General features: G+C 44.6%; 1 protein-coding gene and 1 non-coding gene across 2 annotated transcripts in view; both read right to left on the bottom strand.

Moving 5' to 3' along the window:
• Positions 1-23562, bottom strand: part of LOC145880007 (uncharacterized) — a 137673-nt gene that overhangs the window by 80354 nt on the left and 33757 nt on the right. The window lies entirely within an intron of this gene.
• LOC123743875 (U7 small nuclear RNA) lies at positions 5912-5966 on the bottom strand. Its single transcript, XR_006770727.2, has one exon. It is a non-coding gene; the product is annotated as a U7 small nuclear RNA (small nuclear RNA).

Below are 23562 nucleotides of genomic sequence, written 5' to 3'. Positions count from 1 at the left end.
ACATATCGGAATCGGCCGATATTAGCTAAAAATGCCAACATCGGTATCGGTCCGATGTCTAGTTTAACGCCGATGTGAAAAACCAATGTCAAAGCTGACATGCATACCTATATAATGATGCCACGTAAAATGTTGCTCTACACGTGTAACACAGCAATTCTAACCTAGCCCACAATGTCTGCTGTGTGGATCGAGCAGTCTACAAGTCAAGCAGTCATTTAAAAGAGTAACAACATTTCAGCGAGACAACTCAAAGGCGAAATCCATTAAAGCCAAGATAATAGTATTCATTGCCCTTGACAATCAACCGTTCTCTGTCATGGGTGATGTTGGCTTTCGCCGACTGGTCGAGCACCGGTACACACTAACGTTACTAAGTGCGCTATTGTTCAGATGTTGCCCTACCGGAGTTACACAGTAATAGCGTCACTGCTATTAGTTTCACGACATACTATGGAACGCCGTTTGGGTCTTTGCGTGTCAAAAAAGATACACGTCAAATAACACTAATTGACAATAACACTATTTGACGCGTTAAATAAGCTTTTCATTTGACACGTCAAATAACACAGTTATTTAACACAGCTATTATAGAATGTTGTGTGTTCTGAATTTGCACGTGCAAGCCAAGCGCCACCACTACTATCAGTAGCACTGTCAAAGCTGTACAAAAAAGCCTGCAAACAAGCAAACACCGGCCACAAACGATGTGTTTACAATACCGCGTTGGCTAGCTTTAGCTTGGTACAGTACCTAGATAGCACCTATACAATCAGCCTGAAAACAATGACCAGTGGAAACTGCAGTCATTTTCCCTATTCTTAGCAATGATTTAGGAATACTTGTAACTATTAGCTAGGTAGCCACTTGTTGTTCGCCTATTGAAATAGAACTTCAGTTCATGTAAATAAATAGCTAGCCAGCTACTTAACCCTGTTGCCCAAAGCTAACGTTATAAGTAGCCAGCTAGCTTCATCTGGCTAGTGAGGCTCGACCTGACCGGGTTATGTGTTGTGAAGCTAGCCACAATAAGGATTAGTGGAATTTGTGGTTTGCCTTCAAAATAAAAGTACCTCTTTGAAAGTGATGCAGAAGGTTAAATTTGGTGGAGTCATGCCATATTTAGACTAGATAATGTTAAACACCCACAGAACACAACTGTGAAGAGTTTACGCAAATATTAGCATTGAAGCTCTTATCGCGGGACTGTGACTGTGTGAAATCACCTCCCCAGTCAGCCTATTGTGTGTATTGACATTCATATTGCACTGTACAGCTTTACCTAAGGATTGGGGATCAATGAAACGGGGTAACAGTCTACACAATACCCAATATATTTTTTCCCAACGTCCTCCTCAGAGTTCAGACTCCAAAACATCCACGCAGTATTGTTTTTCCTCAGGAATAGTGATCAATACACATAGGTTGACAATAAATGTGGCTCAATTCACAGATCTTTCAGAGTCCCGCAATAAGAGCTACGACGCTAATGTTCTCTGGTTGTCACTGAGTAGACTGATACCCCATGTCATTGATAACCAATCCATAGGTAAGGCTGGACAGTGAAATAAGTATGCCCCAAATGCAATTCAAAAGTATACGTTTTTAATTTTTTATTTAACTAGGCAAGTCAGTTAAGAACAAATTCTTATTTACAATGACGGCCTACCAAAAGGCCTCCTGCTGGGATGGGGGCTGGGATTAAAAATAGAAAATAAAAATATATATAAATATAGGATAAAACACAGATTCAGGACAAGAGAGACACCACAACATTACACAAAGAGAGACCTAAGACAACAACATAACAAGGCAGCAACACATGACAACACAGCATGGTAGCAACACAACATGACAACAACATTGTAGCAACAAAACATGGTAGCAGCACAAAACATAGTACAAACATTATTGGGCACAGACAATAGCACAAAGGGCAAGAAGGTAGAGACAACAACACATCAAGCAAAGCAGCCACAACTGTCAGTAAGATTGTCCATGATTGAGTCTTTGAATGAAGAGATTGAGATAAAACTGTCCAGTTTGAGTGTTTGTTGCAGCTCGTTCCAGTCGCTAGCTGCAGCGAACCGAAAAGACGAGGGACCCAGGGATGTGTGTGCTTTGGAGACCTTGAAAAAGAATGTGACTGGCAGAATGGGTGTTGTGTGTAGAGGATGAGGGCTGCAGTAGATATCTCAGATAGTGGGGAGTGAGGCCTAAGAGGGTTTTATAAATAAACATCAACCAGTGGGTGTTGCGACTGGTATACAGAGATGACCAGTTTACAGAAGAGTATAGAGTGCAGTGATGTGTCCTATAAGCAGCATTGGTGGTAAATCTGATGCTCGAATGGTAAAGAACATCTAGCTGCTCAAAAGCACCCTTACCTGCCGATCTATAAATTATGTCTCCATAATCTAGCATGGGTAGGATGATCATCTGAATCAGGGTTAGATTGGTAGCTGGGGTGAAAGAGGAGTGATTACGATAGAGGAGACCATGTCTAGATTTAACTTTAGCCTACAGCTTTGATATGTGCAGAGAGAAGGACAGTGTACCGTCTAGCCTTACTCCCAAGTACTTGTATGAGATGGCTACCTCAAGCTCTAAACCCTCAGAGGCAGTAATCACACCTATGGGGAGAGGGGCATTCTTCTTACCAAACCACATGACCTTTGTTTTGGAGGTGTTCAGAACAAGGTTAATGTTAGAGAAAGCTTGTTGGACACTAAGAAAGCTTTGTTGTAGAGCATTTAACACAAATTCCGGGGAGAGGCCAGCTGAGTATAAGACTGTATCATCTGCATATAAATGGATGGGAGAGCTTCCTACTGCCAGAGCTATGTTGTTGATGTAAATTGAGAAGAGCGTGGGGCCTAGGATTGAGCCTTGGGGTACTCCCTTGGTGACAGGCAGTGGCTGAGACAGCAGATTTTCTGACTTTATACAGCTCACTCTTTGAAAGACGTAGTTAGCAAACCAGGCCAAGGACCCCTCAGAGACACCAATACTCCTTAGCCGGCCCACAAGAATGGAATGGTCTACCATATCAAAAGCTTTGGCCAAGTAAATAAAAATAGCAGGACAACATTGCTTGGAATCAAGGGAAATGGTGACCTCATTGAGGACCTGTAAGGTTGCAGTGACACATCCATAACCTGAGCGGAAACCAGATTGCATACCAGAGAGAATACTATAGACATCAAGAAAGCCAGTCAGTTGATTATTGACAAGTTTTTCCAACACTTAAACAGGGCAAAATAGAAATAGGCCTACAACAGTTAGGATCAGCTTGATCTCCCCCTTTAAATAAATGATTAACCGTGGCTGCCTTCCAAGCAATGGGAACCTCCCCAGAGAGGAGAGACAGGTTAAAAAGGTCGGAGATAGGCTTGGCGATGATAGGGGCCGCAACCTTAAAGAAGAAAGGGTCTAAACCATCTGACCCAGAATTTCAGGGGCTCCTTTAGCACCTCAGACTCAGTGACTGCCTTCAGGGAGAGACTTTGTAGCGGGGCAGGGGAAAAAGATGGAGAAGCATCGGGGATAGTCGCATTAGAAGGGGTGGGAGATGGGGAAATGTTGGACAGGCAAGGAGGCATGGCTGAGTCAAATAGGAATCCTGACTTAATGAAGTGGTGATTAAAGAGCTCAGCCATGTGCTTCTTGTCAGTAACAACCACATCCTCAACATTAAGGGACATGGGAAGCTGTGAGAAGGAGGGTTTATTCTCCAGGTCTTTAACCATTTTCCAGAACTTCTTGACAGAGAGAGAACTGCTCCTTAAAGTAACTAACTTTGGCCTTCCGGATAGTCTGAGTGCACTTATTTCTCATTTGCCTGAACAAGAGCGAATATGCATGTGCCCAGCCTTTCGCCAAATGGAATTCTTGAGGTGGAGTAACTCTGCCAGATCACGGTCAAACCAGGGTCTGAACCTGTTTTTAATTCTCATTTTCTTTATGGGGGCGTGTTTGTTAACAATACCACTGAAAATATCAAAAAAGAAGGTCCAAGCGCCTTCGACAGAGGGGATCAAGCTGATTCTATACCATGTTACAGAGGCCAGTTCATGAAGGAAGGTTTGCTCATTAAAGTGTTTTAGCAAGCGTCTATGACAAATCAGACGTTTCACTGAGCAGCCATTATGAACACAAACTGTAAAACAGTGATCACTAAGGGCATTACAGAAAACACCAGACTGATATCTATCAGGATTATTTGTGAGGATAACATCGAGGAGAGTAGCCTTTTCTGGGTGTTTGGAGTCATACCTTGTGGGATTGGTAATAATCTGAGAAAGATTTAGGGAGTCCCATTGCTTTAGGACTTGGCCAGGTGATTTAAGCATGTCCCAGTTTAGGTCACGTAGCAGGACAAATTTAGACTTAGTGTAAGGGGCCAGGAGTGAGCTTAGGGCAGGTAAGGTACAGGCCGGTGCTGATGGATGACGATAGCACCCAGCAACAGTCAACAAAGAGCTATTTGAAAGTTTAATGCTTAAAACTAACACATCAAATTATTTGGGGACAGACTTGGTGGAGACAACCGAGCACTGAAGGTGATCCTTGGTAAAGATTGCCACTACCCCACCTTTGGAAGATCTGTCTTGCCGAAAAAGGTTATAACCAGAAAGGTTATATTCAAAACACATCCAGTGTGACTTCAACAGATTTTTGTCAAATTAGCAAATTATTGTCTTTTGTTGATTTTATATAACAACATTCCAACCTCATTTAGCATGATATATTACATTATGGCATAATTCTACTATTTGTTATCATTTGCATCACTTTCAATGCCATACTTTTATTTTGAAGGCTAACCGCAAAGTCCACTATTGTGTCTAATCCTTATTGTGTCTAGCTTCACATAGATGGGTCCGAAAACCATTTATCAAATAGGAACTGTCTTATAAATTAGATGATGACACCTAGCTATATAGTTAGCTAGCTAGCTAATGCTACTGAAACAGATGGTCATTTTGCTATGTTTTTGCGGAAGAACATTGTTTGCATCCATCAGCAAGCTAGATTTTGTTTTATGACCAGCATTGTAGGTGCGCGAGACAACTTTACCAGCGTCATAGCATACGTATCGATGAATCGTTGTGACATATGGAGTACAAGTGATAGTGTAATCAATGTGTAATAACTCCGTAAAAGATGTATAAAGTGTTAAATTACTATGTGACGTGCAGTCATATTCAGGTCCTGATTGGTCAAGAAGGTTATTTGACATGCAAAGACCCAAACGGCGTTCCATAGTAATCCTGCTTGAGAATGAAACAAATGAACAAGGAAACAGCACAGCAAGTAAGTGAAAGAAATAGGTTTTGATGATGTTTTACTGGTAATGGGGACACGTAAATGCCAACAAAATTACTTTTTGGTCAGTGTGGTGTGTGTGTGTGTAACCTTTATTTAACTAGGCAAGTCAGTTAAGAACAAATTCTTATTTACAATGACGGCCTACCCCGGATGACGCTGAGCCAATTGTGCGCCACCTTATGGGACTCCCAATCACGGCCGGATGTGATACAGCCTGGATTCGAACCAGGGACTGTAGTGCCTCCTCTTGCACTGAGATGCAGTGCCTTAGACCGCTGCGTCCATGTGTGTGTGTGTTAACTATTTAACTGTACTAGAATGCTTAAAAGGCCGCAAAAATTGTAAATATTGGTTATCGGTATCGGGTTTTTTTGGGCAAGGAAAATATCGGATATCGGTATCGGGCAAAAATGTCATATCGGTGCATCACTAGTATTTACTACAGTGTTCTAGGGACATTACTGTAGTATTTACTATAATGTTCTGGGGACATTACTGTAGTATTTACTGCACTGTCCTAGGGACATTACTGTAGTATTTACTATAGTGTCTTTGTTTTATTATCTTTGACATAGAAGTGGGGGGCTTTCTCTTTGAGGAAACCTTCGGGAGAAATACTAAAAGAGCAAACTTTCCATAACCTGTAGGTAGGTATGTAGGTAGGTAGGTACGTAGGTAGGTAGGTAGGTACGTAGGTAGGTAGGTAGGTAGGTAGCTAGGTAGGTAGGTACGTAGGTAGGTAGGTAGGTGGGTAGGTAGGTAGGTGGGTAGGTAGGTAGGTGGGTAGGTAGGTACGTAGGTAGGTAGGTGGGTAGGTAGGTAGGTAGGTGGGTAGGTGGGTAGGTAGGTAGGTGGGTAGGTAGATGGGTAGGTAGGTGGGTAGGTAGGTAGGTAGGTACATAGGTGGGTAGGTAGGTAGGTGGGTAGGTAGGTAGGTACGTAGGTAGGTAGGTAGGTACGTAGGTGGGTAGGTAGGTAGGTGGGTAGGTAGGTAGGTACATAGGTAGGTAGGTACGTAGGTGGGTAGGTAGGAGGGTAGGTAGGTAGGTGGGTAGGTAGGTAGGTAGGTGGGTAGGTAGGTACGTAGGTGGGTAAGTAGGTAGGTGGGTAGGTAGGTAGGTAGGTGGGTAGGTAGGTAGGTGGGTAGGTAGGTACGTAGGTGGGTAGGTAGGTAGGTACGTAGGTGGGTAGGTAGGTGGGTAGGTAGGTGGGTGGGTAGGTAGGTACGTAGGTAGGTAGGTACGTAGGTGGGTAGGTAGGTAGGTGGGTAGGTAGGTAGGTACATAGGTAGGTAGGTACGTAGGTAGGTAGGTGGGTAGGTAGGTAGGTGGGTAGGTAGGTAGGTAGGTAGGTAGGTGGGTAGGTAGGTAGGTGGGTAGGTAGGTACGTAGGTGGGTAAGTAGGTAGGTGGGTAGGTAGGTAGGTGGGTAGGTAGGTAGGTGGGTAGGTAGGTACGTAGGTGGGTAGGTAGGTACGTGGGTAGGTAGGTAGGTAGGTGGGTAGATAGGTAGGTAAGTCGGTAGGTAGTTAGGTCGGACTGAGGTCTGAACGGATAGCTCAGAGCTTCTGCTCTTTTTTATAACCTGTAGGGAACACAATATATAGTCTATGCTTGGCATGTAGGTTTCTCACTTGATGGCACAAAATGGGATGTGGAGGAGGGGAATGGGCAGGGTATATCCATATTAAATACTGTAGTATTTACTATAGTTAAAACAATGTAGTGTATTTGCGGACATTTCTGTAGTATTTACGAGTGTTTTTTGTGTGGATAATAATGTAGTATTATCAGTATACTAATAATGTAGTATCTACAGTATACATCAAAATTCTATACTAAGTCCTACACATGATCAATGGATATTACAGTGTGTAGTATAGTATACTACAGTTTTAATACAGAGTTCTATTGTAAACTGAAGTATTTTTTTAAGTGGGAGAGAAAGGGAAAAAAATCAACATTATTCCAACCTGCTAATAAACATTCCTATTATACAGAGTGGCTATGAGCTGCACCCAGAGTGCGATGAGGGAATGTGTGTGTGGTGTCACTCTGTCTGCAGACACAGGCTCACAGGGGAGGCATCATGCCTTTATTTATTCATTAACCTGCTGGGAACTAGCAATGAGAGACAAGGTCCACCACCCCACACACACAATCACACACACAATCACACACACACACAATCACACACACACACACACACACACACACACACACACACACACACACACCACACACACACACACACACACACACACACACACACACACACACACACACACACACACACACACACACACACACACACACACACATCCAGAAGTCTACCTCTATCCATTCCTATAGAAAATAAATGGCCACAAAAAGACTTTCATGTACAGTGCTGCCAGGACATTTACTCTAATGACTTGGCGTGCCAACAGCTTATACTTGAACATTTGTACGGGTTACACATCCTATACATCCTATACCATGGGCTCATACACATATACGAATGCACGCACACACCCTTCCCTGTTTGAGACCAGTTGGCTTCCAGTGGGCCCTGAACTAGCGGCTAGAAAACACACAGACCCTATTAAACGATCTGTAACACAGACCCTATTAAACGATCTGCAACACAGACCCTATTAAACGATCTGTAACACAGACCCTATTAAACGATCTGCAACCCAGACCCTATTAAACGATCTGTAACACAGACTCTATTAAACAATCTGCAACACAGACCCTATTAAACGATCTGCAACACAGACCCTATTAAACGATCTGCAACACAGACCCTATTAAACGATCTGCAACACAGACCCTATTAAACGATCTGCAACACAGACCCTATTAAACGATCTGCAACACAGACCCTATTAAACGATCTGTAACACAGACTCTATTAAACGATCTGCAACACAGACCCTATTAAACGATCTGCAACACAGACCCTATTAAACGATCTGCAACACAGACCCTATTAAACGATCTGCAACACAGACCCTATTAAACGATCTGCAACACAGACCCTATTAAACGATCTGCAACACAGACCCCGTTGAACGATCTGCAACACAGACCCTATTAAACGATCTGCAACACAGACCCTATTAAACGATCTGCAACACAGACCCTATTAAACGATCTGCAACACAGACCCTATTAAACGATCTGCAACGCAGACCCTGTTGAACGATCTGCAACACAGACCCTATTAAACGATCTGCAACACAGACCCTGTTGAACGATCTGCAACGCAGACCCTATTAAACGATCTGCAACACAGACCCTATTAAACGATCTGCAACACAGACCCTATTAAACGATCTGCAACACAGACCCTATTAAACGATCTGCAACGCAGACCCTGTTGAACGATCTGCAACACAGACCCTATTAAACGATCTGCAACACAGACCCTGTTGTAACGATCTGCAACGCAGACCCTATTAAACGATCTGCAACACAGACCCTATTAAACGATCTGCAACACAGACCCTGTTGAACGATCTGCAACGCAGACCCTATTAAACGATCTGCAACACAGACCCTATTAAACGATCTGCAACGCAGACCCTGTTGAACGATCTGCAACACAGACCCTATTAAACGATCTGCAACACAGGCCCTGTTGAACGGTCTGCAACGCAGACTAGAGGTCGACCGATTATGATTTTTCAACGCCGATACCGATACCGATTATTGGAGGGCCAAAAAAGCTGATGCTTTTACTTTGTAATAATGACAATTACAACAATACTGAATGAACACTTATTTTAACTTAATATAATACATAAATAAAATCAATTTAGCCTCAAATAAATAATGAAACATGTTCAATTTGGTTTAAATAAAGCAAAAACAAAGTGTTGGAGAAGAAAGTAAAAGTGCAATATGTGCCATGTACAAAAAGCTAACGTTTAAGTTCCTTGCTCAGAACATGAGAACATATGAAAGCTGGTGGTTCCTTTTAACATGAGTCTTCAATATTCCCAGGTAAGAAGTTTTAGGTTGTAGTTATTATAGGAATTATAGGACTATTTCTCTCTATACGATTTGTATTTCATATACCTTTGACCATTGGATGTTCTTATAGGCACTTTAGTATTGCCAGTGTAACAGTATAGCTTCCGTCTCTCTCCTCGCTCCTACCTGGGCTCGAACCAGGAACACATCGACAACAGCCACCCTCGAAGCAGCGTTACCCATGTAGAGCAAGGGGAATAACCACTCCCAAGTCTCAGAGCGAGTGACGTTTGAAATGCTATTAGCGCGCACCCCGCTAACTAGCTAGCCATTTCACATCGGTTACACCAGCCTAATCTCGGGGGTTGATAGGCTTGAAGTCATAAATAGCGCAATGCTTGAAGAATTGCGAAGAGCTGCTGGCAAAATGCACGAAGGTGCTGTTTGAATGAATGCTTACGAGCTTGCTGCAGTCTACCATCGCTCAGTCAGATTGCTCTATCAAATATCAAATCATAGACTTAATTATAACATAATAACACACACTAATACGAGCCTTTGGTCATTAATATGGTCGAATCCGGAAACTATCATTTTGAAAACGAAACGTTTATTATTTCAGTGAAATACGGAACCGTTCCGTATTTTATCTAACGGGTAGCATCTTTAAGTCTAAATATTCCTGTTACATTGTAGAACCTTCTGTCACGTCCTGACCAGTAATAGGGGTTATTTGTTATTATAGTTTGGTCAGGACGTGGCAGGGGGTATTTGTTTTATATGGTTTTGAGTATGTGTTTATGTAGAGGGGTGTTTGATTTATGTATTCCGGGGTTTTGGTCATTGTTCTATATTGTATCTTTCTATGTCTGTTCTAGGGTGTTTAATTCTATGTTTAGGTATTTGGGATTGGGGCCTTCAATTGGAGGCAGCTGTGTATCGTTGCCTCTGATTGAAGGTCCTATAATTAGGAGTATGTTTGTTTTGGGGATTGTGGGAGGTTGTTCTTAGCAGTGCTGTGTCTAGCCTGCAAGACTGTTAGTTAGTTCGTTTCTTGTTTTGTTTATTGAAGTGTTCACTAATAAAGTTAAGATGAGCACTCGACCCGCTGCGCCTTGGTCCACTTACTACGACGAACGTGACACCTTCAATGTTATGTCATAATTATGTACAATTCTGGCAAATTAATTACGGCCTTTGTTAGGAATAAATGGACTTCACAGTTCGCAACGAGCCAGGCGGCCCAAACTGCTGTATATACCATGACTGCTTGCACGGAACGCAAGAGAAGTGACACAACTCCCCTAGTTATAAGAAATTCATGTTAGCAGGCAATATTAACTAAATATGCAGGTTTAAAAATATATACTTGTGTATTGATTTTAAAGAAAGGCATTGATGTTTATGGTTAGGTACATTGGTGCAACGACAGTGCTTTTTTCGCGAATGCGCTTGTTAAATCATCACCCGTTGTCACGTCCTGACCATAGAAAGCTGTTATTTTCTATGGTAGAGTAGGTCAGGGCGTGACAGTTTTTTTTTTTCTAGTTTAGATTTTCTATGTTATGTTCTAGTTTTTGTATTTCTATGTTTTTTTGGGGATGATCTCCAATTAGAGGCAGCTGGTCATCGTTGTCTCTAATTGGAGATCATACTTAAGTAGTTGTTTTTCCCACCTCGTTTTGTGGGAGATTGTTTTTGAGTTAGTGTATGTTGCACCTCTTCGTCACGGTTTATTGTTTTTGTTCTTTAGTTTATTTGTATACCTTGCATAGTTTCACAGTGAAAATAAAATGTGGAACAATACACACGCTGCACTTTGGTCCGCTCCTTCCTACGACAAACGTGACACCCGTTTGTCGAAGTAGGCTGTGATTCGAAGAGAAATTAACAGGCACCGCATCGATTATACGCAACGCAGGACACGTTAGACTAGTAATATCGTCAGCCATGTGTAGTTAACTAGTGATTATGTTAAGATTGATAGTTTTTTATAAGATAAGTTTAATGCTAGCTAGCAACTTACCTTGGCTTCTTGCTGCCCTCGCATAACAGGTAGTTAGCCTGCCAGGTAGTCAGGCTCCTCGACTAGTAACCGGAAGGTTGCAAAAACGAATCCCCGAGGTGACAAGGTAAAAATCTGTTGTTCTGCCCCTGAACAAGGCAGTTAACCCCCGTTCCTAGGCCGTCATTGAAAATAAGAATGTATTCTTAATCTGACTTGCCTAGTTAAATAAACGTGTAAAAAAAAAAAAAGGTTTTTTTTTTCTCGGTAAATCAGTGGCCAAAAATACAGATTGTTATGAAACCTTGAAATCGGCCCTAATTAATCGGCCATTTCGATTAATCGGTCGACCTCTAACACAGACCCTATTAAACGATCTGCAACACAGACCCCGTTGAACGATCTGCAACACAGACCCCGTTGAACGATCTGCAACACAGACCCTATTAAACGATCTGCAACACAGACCCTATTAAACGATCTGCAACACAGACCCTGTTGAATGATCTGCAACACAGACCCTATTAAACGATCTGCAACACAGGCCCTGTTGAATGATCTGCAACACAGACCCTATTAAACGATCTGCAACACAGACCCTGTTGAATGATCTGCAACACAGACCCTGTTCAATACTGAGGATCAGCTGAGTCAGCGAGGAGAGAGAGAGAGGCTGGAGGTTTAGATAAAACACTCCTTCTCTCCGTAACCATGACACTAACTAAAGCAAAAACAGAGAGAAGATAGAAAACGCAAGCACGAACACGTACGCACACACACACACACACGCACACGCACACACACACTTCCAAGGCGGGGGGAAAACAGGCACGTGCATCTGCCTTAGTTATTTAGCATCTGGCTTCTCTTAAAACCAAGATACAGAATCAGTAGTATGTGTGGTGAATGTGGCATTGTGTGTGTCATCTGGTCAGTGCTTTGATAGCTGGCGGATGTTGAGGTCCAGACAGGGCAGCAGGGGAGAGACAGAGGGGCCAACGGAGGAGAGGAGAGGGGGAGAAAAAGGAAGAGAGAGAGAAAATGAAAGTCGGTAGAGGGGAGGAAAAGATTGAATGAGAGAGGCAGAGAAGAGGGGGAGGTGGGATAGAGAGGGGAAGTGGAGAGGAGGAGAGATCGAGGGGGAGGAGGAGAGAGGCCAGCCGCTGTCAGATACACAAACCACATGCAGCTGTTCAGCCTCCGCAGCACGTGAACACACACCCCACACACACCCAACGAGAAAAAAGGCCCTAGAAACGACAAACACACAGCAACGGCTCAGAAGCAACACACACATCCTGAGAGCGGTGGTTGAGTGTGTGTGAGTTCGTTCATGTAGGCACGTGTATCACTGACAGTCATTCGTGAGTGTGTGTTAATGTGTGTGTGTGTGTGTGCACACCCACATTGTTGGCCCATAGTGAGAGCGAGTCACTCTACAGAGTTCAGACAGAAAGCTAGATGGCAGTAGTAAAAATAGCCCTGTGTCAACTGAGATGGTCATACTACTGGCTGGACACACACACACACACACACACACACACACACACACACACACACACACACACACACACACACACACACACACACACACACACACACACACACACACACCTCTACTGTCTTTTCAACCTAATAATGGGATGGGGAGCGAGAAGCTGTGTGTGTGTGTGTGTGTGTGTGTGTGTGTGTGTGTGTGTGCATGTATGAGGGGCGTCAGCATGCCTAATCTCACACCGGGTGTCATCTACAGGACACTTCTGTGCTCCTCTCACAAGATCAGAGAGAAAGGAAGAGAACAAGGGAGGGAGCAACAGAGGAAGAGGAGGGAGGGAGCGACAGAGGAAGAGGAGGGAGGGGGTAGAAGTGCGTTTGAAGTTTTTCCTCTGTCGGCTCCAAACTTTGACTTCAAACGCTGTGTAGAATTAGAACGATTCACCCTCCACGCTTTCTCTCTCTACACACACACACAGACGCACACACACCTCCCAATCTGTCTGCTTGAGTTCATGGTCAACATGCCCTTGAGACGGACAGTGAGAGAGTCCCTGTTTTTCTGCTCTCTCTAGTAAATCTCTTTTGTCTCCTCTCAAAGCTGATCCGAGATCAGACTTCCTTTATACCTTCTAATGGTTATGGACTGGATTAAGATAGGACGACCTGATCCGAGATCAGACTTCCTTTATACCTTCTAATGGTTATGGACTGGATTAAGATAGGACGAACTGATCCGAGATCAGACTTCCTTTATACCTTCTAATGGTTATGGACTGGATTAAGATAGGACGAACTGATCCGAGATCAGACTTCCTTTATACCTTCTAATGGTTATGGACTGGATTAAGATAGGACGAACTGATCCGAGATCAGACTTCCTTTATACCTTCTAATGGTTATGGACTGGATTAAGATAGGACGACCTGACCCGAGATCAGACTTCCTTTATACCTTCTAATGGTTATGGACTGGATTAAGATAGGACGACCTGACCCGAGATCTCCACATAGGACCACTGATAGCTTTAAACTGATAGAACCAAGTCGTTATGGAGATGTGTAGGGTCTATATAAGCTGGGTGTGTGTGTGTGTGTTTACGGTGTGTCAGTAAACTGAGAGGACAGTCTAAATGCGTTGTGGGGTTTGGGGGGTTAAGAGTGGGTGAGGAGGGGGGGTGAGTCTGGCTCCTGGGCGTCACATCAGTTCATAGGGTCTAACACACACACACACACAAAGCATACAGTGGAATGTAAACTGAGCAGGTCTGACTACCACTGTCTGTCTGAGAGAGCAGAGATAAATATCTGGGTGACTGAAGGTGAGTATTACCAACAGTTAAACATCCATGTGGATTATCGCTGACTGGACGTAGTCATGGTTGCGTCTTTGCTTTGAATTCAAGTGTGGTTACATTTCTCCAGCCCCATCCTTCAGCTGTTTACCAACAAAAAAAGGGCGGGGTCACCGACCGGCCGTGTTGTTTGAATCCCAGATTGCCCCTTTAAGGTGAAAACATACTCATGTTCTCTCTATGTTAATGTTATACATTACAGACGCTAGTATGAGGTCATTTAAGTGTGTGTCTAATTACTTGTGCGTGAGTGTGTGTGAGACTGGGAGTGTTAGCTAGTGTGTGTGAATATATTTTGCATGATCTGTGTGAAGTGTGTGTGTGTGTGTGTGTGTGTGTGTGTGTGTTCGCGCGTGTCTGAGCATCATTAGGGTCGTGGAAGGCATAGCCGCAATGACAACACCATGGAGAGAGAGAGAGAGAGAGAGAGAGAGAGAGAGAGAGAGAGAGAGAGAGAGGAGGGAGGCCACACGTCCAATCTCCAGGAACCCACCCAGGGGCTGGGGTGACGCCCTAGCCCACCACAGGGGCCTCCCTCTGGGGCTGGCCTCCCCTCGCCGTGGGTGGGTGGTAGCCTGGGTGGCTTGCGGGAGAGGTGTGGATGGAGCTCAGTGCACTAACGCTGCTAATGTTAGCCTTTATTAGCCTCAGAGTAGTTAGCTGCTGGGGTTTGATGTGGGGCCCACACACAGCGACAGAATGAGGCAGGCAGTGCCACACGCAGGTTAATATGGGGGAGAGAGAGTGTGTGTGTGTGTGTGTGTGTGTGTGTGTGTGTGTGTGTGTGTGTGTGTGTGTGTGTGTGTGTGTGTGTGTGTTGGGGGCGTTGTTGAAGTTTGAGGGAAGTCATACAGGACAAATATCAAAGTGCTGGTAACAGTTAGAGAAGAAAATCGAAGAAGTGTGGGAAAGTATCTGTGAGAGAGAGAAATGCTATTTGGCACTAAACAGAGAATACACTGAGGCAGAATACCTGACCACTGTGACTGCCCCAAACTTAATGAAATCTTTGACTATGTACAGACTCAGTGAGCATAGCCTTGCTATTGAGAAAGGCAGCCGTAGGCAGACCTGGCTCTCAAGAGAAGACAGGCTATGTGCACACTGCCCACAAAATGAGGTGGAAACTGAGCTGCACTTCCTAACCTCCTGCCCAATGTATGACCATATTAGAGACTCATATTTCCCTCAGATTACACAGATCCACAAAGAATTTGAAAACAAACCCGATTTTGATAAACTCCCATATCTACTGGGTGAGATACCACAGCAGCAAGATGTGTGACCTGTTGCCACAAGAAAATTCAACCAGTGAAGAACAAACACCATTGTAAATACAACCCATATTTATGTTTATTTATTTTCCCTTTTGTACTTTAACTATTTGCACATCATTACAACACTTTATATAGACATTATATGACATTTGAAATATCTTTATTCTTTTGGAACTTTTGTGAGTGTAATGTTTACTGTTCATTTCTGATTGTTTATTTCACTTTTATTTATTATCTATTCCACTTGCTTTGGCAGTGTAAACATATGTTTCCCATGCTAATAAAGCCCTGAATTAAAATTGAAGAGAGAAAGAGAGAGAAATAGAACATGTGCATGAAAGGAGAGAAAGGGAGAATGATGGAGGGACATTAAGCTAAGGGAAGGAGAAAGTGAGAGGGTGAGAACATCAGTGAGAGAAGGGAAGGAGAGCTTGTCCCTCCCACCCTGCCAGCTGGGGGTTCCTCTACTCCTCCCGTCCTCCAGGGAGGGAGTCTGGTACAGGCAGGGCCCTGGCTGCTCTGGCCCAGGGCCAGGACACACGCGGGGGGCCGCGGTGCCTAGGAAAACCCCAGGCCGAAAGGGGATCACCAGGCCCAGGGGCAATAGGCTCCAACAGGGTTCCCGGGAGACTATTGTCCATTTCAGAACGCAAAGCATGCGAGCGTGTACATGTGCTTGTGGACATGTACTCTCTATATATTCAATGTCATCTATTCCTGTATATAATCTATGAAGCCTATAACCTCAAGAGGAAGTCTAAACCGTAGAACAGGATTTACAGCACAAAACCACAGAGCTTCGTTCCTGGCCTGTGACAAATCGCCAAACCACAACGAACATCTAAGGCAGCAGAAGAAGCTGGTGTCTGCGACAGCAACAAAGGAATCATGACAGAATCTTCAATCGAAAGCTGTTTTCGGAGCTGATCACAGCTTTAGTATCACTGAATATCAATGATCAAAGCGCCTATAAAGCCTTCATTTTGTCTCTCTCCTCCTCCTCACTCCCCTTCTTCCCTCTCTTTATCTCTCTCCCCCCTCGCTCTCTTTTTTCTCTCCGCCCGTCTGTCTATCGCTGCCTTGGGGCACGGGGCTGGCAATTTGTTTCCCAGTTGCCTAGACAATGCAATCAGCTACAGTTCAAACCACACCGTTTCCGTGGGGACAATCGCCAAGGCGATGTTGCCTTGGGATTACATCATTGCTAGGAGAAAGAGACTGACTGTGTGTATGGACGTACAGTATGTGTGTGTGTGTATGTGTGTGTGCATTAATATATCCAATGTCTGTGAAAATATGATGAATGTATAATCACTAAATATCAAGTTACGCCCAGTCTCCGCCCTTTCTCCCCCTCATCCCCTCTTCTCTCCATCTTCCTGATCTGTCGTTCTCTCTCTCTCTTTCTCTCTGTCGGGGTGTAAGGTTACAGCTGGCTCCAGACAGAGGGTCTACTACTGCCCCCCCCCCCCCCCAACCTGACAGGAGGGACAGAGGAGGGAGATGAAGGAGAGAGGGAGAGGATGGAGAAGAAAAGAGGGAAGGAGGAGGAGAGGGAGCAGGAAGAGAATAAAGGGAGAGGGGTAATTGAGAGCGAGAACAGGGTGAGGGAGGAGAATAAAAGGACAGAAGGGAAAGAGATGTGTGTGAGTGATTGGACACCTGCATGGTGTGCATGGAGAGAGACAGACAGCCTATACAGTGTCTATAAGAAGACAGAAGATACGAATGAACCCTATATCCTGAGTCCCTGTCTCACACACACACACACACACACACACACACACACACACACACACACACACACACACACACACACACACACACACCTGAGACCCCGTCAGTCAGTATAAAGAGAGGAACCTAAGATGGAGGGAAAAGATACACCCCTCCTCCTAACCCAAAGAGTGGCCTCGAGGGGCCCCAACAGGGCTCACCTCCCCCCTCTTGCCTGACCCCACCAGATATCCCTTCTCCCTCAAATCAGCTCCTTAACGATGAGGTCATCGGCCATGAGGTCACTCTCAGTGGCAGGGAGGAAGGGAGGGAAACAGAGAGACAGGGAGAGAGAGGTGGAAAGAGAGGAAGCCTTCTGAATTGAAAGGGAGAGAGAGAGAGCGAGAGACGAGAGGGAAGAGAGAGAACAAGCTCTTTGTTGAACCCTACCCTACTGTACTCCCTCCAGTACACTCCCTCCTCCTTGAGCCACCTGCTCTCTACACTAGGACAGGAAGATGGATGTGTGTGTCTCACAGAGGAAACCGTTAAGCCTTCTCCGTGCGCACACACACACACACACACACACACACACACACACACACACACACACACACACACACACACACACACACACAATGCTGGCAGTCACGCTAACACGCCCACCAATCGACAACGCAGGGAGAGAGTGGTAGACATGGTTGACAGACAGACATACGGAAGGACGGACGAACGGACAGTCTTTGTTGGCTGCCTGAAGATATTATGTACCCACCCACACACACACACAGACACAGAGAGAGAGAGAGACATGTCACTTTCTGTCTCTCACACACTCTCACCAAGAGCCAGACAGGATCCTGCCAGACTGACGTGTTTGAAGATACACTACATGACCAAAAGTATGTGGACACCTGCTCGTCGAACATCTCATTCTAAAATCATGGGCAAAAAAATCATTTCTGTATGGACTTCGCTTTGTGCACGGGGGCACTGAAACAGGAAAGGGCCTTCCCCAAACTGTTGCCACAAAGTTGGAAGCACAGAATGCTGTAGCGTTAAGATTTCCCTTCACTGGAACTAAGGGTCCTAGCTCGAACCATGAAAAACAGCCCCAGACCATTATTCCTCCTCCACCAAACTTTACAGTTGGCACTATTCATTGGGGCAGGTAGCGTTCTCCTGGCATCCGCCAAACCCAGATTCGTCCATTGGACTGCCAGATGGTGAAGTGTGATTCATCACTCCAGAGAACACGTTTCCACTGCTCCAGAGTCCAATAGCAGTGAGCTTTACACCAGTCCAGTTGACGGTTGGCATTGCGTATGGTGATCTTTTTTTATGCGCTTCAGCACTCGGCTGTCCCGTTATGAGAGCTTGTGTGGGCTACCACCTCGCGGCTGAGCCGTTGTTGCTCCTAGATGTTTCCACTTCACAATAACAGCAGGAGCGGCAGGTAGTCTAGTGGTTAGAGTGTTGGACTAGTAGCCGAAAGGTTGCAAGATCGAATCCCCGAGCTGACAAGGTACAAATCTGTTGTTCTGCCCCTGAACAAGGCAGTTAACCCACTGTTCCTAAGCCGTCATTGAAAATAAGAATTTGTTCTTAACTGACTTGCCTAGTTAAATAAAGGTAAAAAAACAGATGACTGGGGCAGCTCTAGCAGGGCAGAAATTTGATGAACTGACTTGTTGGAAAGGTGGCATCCTATGATGGTGACACGTTGAAAGTAAGGCTATTCTACTGCCAATATTTGTCTATGGAGATTGCATGGCTTTGTGCTTGATTGTATACACCTGTCAGCAATGAGTATGACTGAAATAGCCAAATCCACTCATTTGAAGGGGTGTCCACATACTTCTGTATATATAGTGTTGATGAGGAAGAGAGAATACAGGAGAGACAGAGAAAATCCAGGAGAGAGAGAGAATACAGAGGCAGAGAGACTAAGTGAGAGAGGAGCAATAACGCAGTCGGAGTCAGTCAGCCCTCTCTTCAATTCCCACTTTTCATCTCAATTCACTCTCTTCCCCCCATCCATCCCTCACTCCCTCCCCCTTTCTTTAAAGAGCCAGACTGCAGTATCTCAGTCTTCATAAGTATCATCCCTCCCTCCCTCCCTCTCAATCTCCTCTCTCTTCATCTTCTCCCTCTTTCTCTCTCGCTCCCCCTATCTGCCTCCTAGCCATGGGCAGCCCAGAGGAGAAGACATCTCAGACAGATAGATAATGGTCCTGTTCAGACCAGCCAAGCAGGGTAGAAATACTGCACCTAGCACAGTATACTTGTAGAAATAGAGAGCACAGCAAATATACATGTAGAAATACACTGAGGATACTAAATATTAAGAACACCTGCTCTTTCCATGACATAGACTGACAAGGTGAATCCAGGTGAAAGCTACCACTACATGACCAAAAGTATGTGGACACCTGCTCGTTTGAAAATGTCATTCCAAAATCATGGTAATTATTATGGCGTTGGTCCCCCCTTTGCTGCTATAACAGCCTCCACTCTTCTGGGAAGGCTTTCAACTAGATGTTAGAACATCGCAATCAACATTCCAATTCATCCCAAAGGTGTTTGATAGGGTTGAGGTCAGGGCTCTGTGCAGGCCAGTCAAGTTCTTCCACACCGACCTCGCTTTGTGCACAGGGGCATTGTCATGCTAAAACAGGAAAGGGCCTTCCCCAACCCGTTGCCACAAAGTTGGAAGCACAGAATCATCTAGAATGTCATTGTATGCTGTAGCTTTAAGATTTCCCTTCTCTGGAACTAAGTGGCCTAGCCCGAACAATGAAAACAGCCCCAGACCATTATTCCTCCTCCACCAATCTTTACAGTTGGCACTATGCATTGGGGCAGGTATCGTTCTCCTGGTATCCGCCAAACCCAGATTCATCCAACGGACTGCCAGTTGGTGAAGCGTGATTCATCACTCCAGAGAACACGTTTCCACTGCTCCAGAGTCCAATAGCAGCGAGGTTTACACCACTCCAGCCGACGCTTGGCATTGCGCATGGTGATCTTACGCTTGTGTGCGGCTGCTCGGCCATGGAAACCCAAACGGATTTAGTGTGTGTTAGAGAGAAGGGGAAAGAGAGGGGAAGAAAGAGTGAAAGGGGAGACAGAGAGAGGGGGATAGAGCGAGAGAGAGATCATGTGTTAGTATGTGTTCTCTCCATCTCCAGGCTATGCCGGTCGTACGGAGCTGCCTGACAACTTGAAGTCCATGTTCAGGCCTATCTCCATGGTGGTACCAGACTCCACCCTCATCGCTGAGATCACCCTGTTCGGAGAGGGATTCAACAACTGCAAGGTAATAAAGTACAGAGGGAGGGAGGAATGGTGGCATGGAGGGAGGGAGGAATGGAGGGAGGAATGGAGGGATGGAGGGAGGAATGGTGGGAGGGAGGAATGGAGGGAGGGATGGAGGGAGGGAGGGAGGAATGGAGGGAGGGAGGAATGGAGGGAGGGAGGGAGGGAGGAATGGAGGGAGGGAGGGAGGAATGGTGGCATGGAGGGAGGGAGGAATGGAGGGAGGAATGGAGGGATGGAGGGAGGAATGGTGGGAGGAATGGAGGGAGGGAGGAATGGAGGGAGGAAGTGACAGAGACCTTTATGTTCAAGGTAATAATACTCCGTAAATGACAAGGGACAGGGTTTTTCTTGAACAAAACATTCCAGACCTTAGTGTTGCTTCTTAATGCCTGAAGAGTATTTCCTGACCATAGTGCCTAGAGTTTGTCCTGCTTAGCTCACAGGAAGCCCTGGAAAAACTCCTGGCCTGAACTATGATACTACAAGATAGCACCTAATATATACCTGTAGAAATAGATAGCACAGAATATATACCTGTAGAAATAGATAGCACAGAATATATACCTGTAGAAATAGATAGCACAGAATATATACCTGTAGAAATAGATAGCACCTAATATATAACTGTAGAAATAGATAGCACCTAATACATACCTGTAGAAATAGATAGCTTTGAATATACACCTGTTGAAACAGATAGCACAGAATATATACCTGTAGAAATAGATAGCACAGAATATATACCTGTAGAAATAGATAGCACCTAATATATACCTGTAGAAATAGATAGCACCTAATATATACCTGTAGAAATAGATAGCACAGAATATATACCTGTAGAAATAGATAACACCTAATATACACCTGTAGAAATAGATAGCACCTAATATATACCTGTAGAAATAGATAGCACAGAATATATACCTGTAGAAATAGATAGCACCTAATATATACCTGTAGAAATAGATAGCACAGAATATATACCTGTAGAAATAGATAGCGCCTAATATATACCTGTAGAAATAGATAGCACCTAATATATACCTGTAGAAATAGATAGCACAGAATATATACCTGTACAAATAGATAGCACCTAATATACACATGTTGAAATAGATAGCACAGAATATATACCTGTAGAAATAGATAGCACAGAATATATACCTGTAGAAATAGATAGCACACAATATATACCTGTAGAAATAGATAGCACAGAATATATACCTGTAGAAATAGATAGCTTTGAATATACACCTGTAGAAATAGATAGCACAGAATATATACCTGTAGAAATAGATAGCACCTAATATATACCTGTAGAAATAGATAGCACCTAATATACACCTATAGAAATAGATAGCACCTAATATACCTGTAGAAATAGATAGCTTTGAATATATACCTGTAGAAATAGATAGCAGAGAATATATACCTGTAGAAATACATAGCACAGAATATATACCTGTGAAAAAATAGCTAGAATAGAATCAGCAGCCCTGAGATACCTAGAGCTTTCAGAGCAGAGAAACTCACTGCAGAGCTGCTCTAGAACACGTCAACATGCATTATAGTCCAAAGTATAAACTCCAGCCCTGGTAACTGTTGATACATGCTCATGTACAAACACACTCACCACAGCACACTTCAGCGTGGTACTGCTGTCTACATCCACCACATTCAAGAAACAGAGGAAACCTTCAACATGTGACTTTGGCATCACTGCTTTTAACACAAATAAATATTCCCAGTTACAACGTTTAACAGAATATCACCCATGCCAGCTTACTTTGGCTAAACTACCATCGGTGATACCACAGTGGTTCATTCTGCACTTTTTACCCCTCTCCTCTTCCTCTCTCCTCTCCCTCACTCATATGCTAGACTCACCAGTTACCACCGACCAGTGAAGGTTGGACGGCATACGTGTGTCTGTCGTTCTCTCACTCACTCTCAATCTGTCACTCACTCACTTAGTGAGGGGGGAAGGAGAGCGAAAGAGAGAGGGAAAGAGAGAGGCAGAGCGAGAGAGAGCGTTTGCATGTCAAGTCATTCTGTCAGTATCGGTTAAGTCTAAACGGACTGACTGACTGACTGACACAGACACTGACAGGAACAATGGCATGTCAGTGTCCATATGTAACCAATGCTCTCTAAAACACATACCACTTGCATGCCTTTTCTGTTGCTTCCTAAACAAATCAAACCTGTTTTGGAGGTGAATGCAATGCTCAGGACAGGCACTACTGTATATTGGGTGTCCAACTATTGGTGTCCAGACGCTCTATTCCTCTCTTCTCTCCGACACACAAGTTTAAATGAATAGGCTGACCGCAGGTCAAACACACACACACACACACACACACACACACACACACACACACACACACACACACACACACACACACACACACACACACACACACACACACACACACACACACACACACACACACACACACACACACACACACACACACCAACCGCCGTTAGTGTGCCAACTGGACATAAACACACACACCAATGCATCTGAACGACAAGTGGAAACTTACTCTACCAAGGCATTCGGCGAGAGAGGCACACCGCTGTCGCTACAGTCAATTTACTTTTCATCCTTCCCTCAACTCATTGATCTTCTCTCTCTGTCCATTCTTTCACTCACTGGCCAACCTTTGATATTCTGTTATTCACATCATTCCTGTCTTTCCTTCTCCTCTCCCTGCGGGGGATCACTCTTCTTTTAGCTTGGAGCGCGTGCGGCGGCGGGAGGAAGAGAGGACGTGCGGTGTGGGGCTGCCATCGGCCGGAGGAGTGATAGCTTCTGCTCTTCAGGAAGGAGAGGGGTGAAAGACAAGAAAGAAGAATGGAGAATGGTCTCAGCTGGGAGGAGCACAGAGGAGCACAGAGGGATGTAGTACTCACCAATCTGAGCAGGCAGGTACTGTAGCATACTGAGCACTGTGTGTGTGTGTGTGTGAGAGAGTGTGTGTTATGGAAGCCAGACCAGACCGAGAAGCTACTTTAAACCCCCTACACAGTGAAGACGATGGGGTGGATGGGGTTGCTGAGGAGTTCTCTTCCAATATTTCAGACGACTACTGTAGTTCAC

This window comes from Salmo salar, chromosome 07 (assembly GCF_965601325.2).
Source record: "Salmo salar chromosome 07, fSalSal1, whole genome shotgun sequence".
NCBI classification, from domain to species: Eukaryota; Metazoa; Chordata; class Actinopteri; order Salmoniformes; family Salmonidae; genus Salmo; species Salmo salar.
This window is presented reverse-complemented; position numbering and strand designations above follow the sequence as displayed.